This window comes from Microcebus murinus, unplaced genomic scaffold (assembly GCF_040939455.1).
Source record: "Microcebus murinus isolate Inina unplaced genomic scaffold, M.murinus_Inina_mat1.0 scaf030_hap2_Mmur4.0, whole genome shotgun sequence".
In the NCBI taxonomy this organism is placed as follows: Eukaryota; Metazoa; Chordata; class Mammalia; order Primates; family Cheirogaleidae; genus Microcebus; species Microcebus murinus.
In genome coordinates this window covers 95,703-97,232 of record NW_027438976.1, presented here as the reverse complement: position 1 = coordinate 97,232, position 1,530 = coordinate 95,703, and the positions used below count along the sequence as shown (strand labels likewise).

At 64.9% G+C, this 1,530-nt stretch overlaps 1 pseudogene; it reads right to left on the bottom strand.

Moving 5' to 3' along the window:
- Positions 1-274: 274 nt before the first annotated feature.
- Positions 275-393, bottom strand: LOC142868397 (uncharacterized; annotated as a pseudogene).
- Between the last annotated feature and the right edge of the window lie 1,137 nt (positions 394-1,530).

Below are 1,530 nucleotides of genomic sequence, written 5' to 3'. Positions count from 1 at the left end.
TCCCCTCTCAGACTCTCAAGGTTTCCTCCAGCGTGTCGGTTCCCACAGAGCAGACCTTTGGTCTGAGACCTGACAGTCCAGATGCCACGCATGCTGCCGCGTGGCGGCGGTGTCGCGGCTTGGGACAAGAGGAGGCCCCACGGTGCGGGCTGGGGCGCCAGGCACCGCGCGGGCGCTGAGGGTGGGGGTGACCCCCACCCCGGGCCGCCGCCGCGCTCCCAGAAAGGGGACAGAACAAGAGGCAAAAAAAAAAAAAAAAAAAAAAAAAAGCAGCAGCCTGTGGCACCCGGTATTCCCAGGCGGTCTCCCATCCAAGTACTAACCGGGCCCGACCCTGCTTAGCTTCCCAGAGCAGACGAGATCGGGGGCGTTCAGGGTGGTGTGGCCCTAGACGGCGGCGGAGGGCGCCCCTGCCCCGCTCAAGAAGCCGAGCCTCTCTGGGCTTCCCCGCCGCCGCCTCCCGCGCCGGGCCGGGCCGGTTGAGTTCGCCGGCCGGGTCCCGCGGGCTCCCAGGGACGGGGGTGATGGGCGGGGCGGGGCGGGGGGCTGTCTCTCTCTACACACACACACACACTCACACTCACTCACACTCACACAAGATGCGCCTCCACGGCTGGACTCGCCAAGGTGGAGCCCTCCCAGCCCCCCTCGTCTCCTCGCCCGGCCTCCTTCACCTACCCGCTGCCCACCCCCAGCGCGTCGCTGCCTGCCGCTGACTGCGCACGCGCGGGACGCTCGCCCTTTGACCCCAGCCAGGGGCCGCCCTCCCCCACAACCCCTTTCAGCTGCGCCCCCCCCTCGCCCTGTGGGTGGGCTGCCGCCTATTCCCCCGGGCCAGGGCTGGGGCACAGCCAGTGTATGGGGCGTCTCTCTCTGGGGATGTGTCCCATGGGTGGGGTGGGGTGGCGTGGTTTGGGGGGCGCTGAAGAAATCAGTCCCCTCCATCTCCTACCTCTGGAAAACGCCCAAGCCCGTGGAGAACTGCCGGCACCGCTTCGTGGGGGCCGGGACCCTCCTCCGTGTCCTCCTGTGGCCCAGTCCAACGGGCCTGGGCCTGGCCGGGGCTGCATTGGACCCCGACCACCCTGGCGTGTGGACTCGCTAAAAATCGGCCATTAGATATTGGATTCCAGCTTCCTGGAGGTCATTTCACTAATGAGTGCACCGGAAAGAGTTTCCTAATCCATCTGTGAGGGTGGCCACTGAAAGAGAATTTGAAAGCTGACAGAATAGGCGAGGGAAGGCATAGGAGATTTCCACACCCAGCAAGGAAGACTTTCCCGAAATGGAAGAAAGAAACGAGCAAACAGAGACACCGGTAGCCCGCCCGGAAAAGAGTCTGCCCCTTAGAGAAAGCACCCTGACCGGGTTCACCCGTGGGTGGGTGGCGAGCTAGCGGCGTTCAGAAGAGCGAGGCCCGCAGTCTGTGCGGAAGACACCTGCGCTCGGGTGTGTGTGGCGGCGCGATTCACAAGCAGCTCTAGACGTTAAACCAAGGAGAAGCCAGGGAGTTCCCAACGCCCCAGGTGT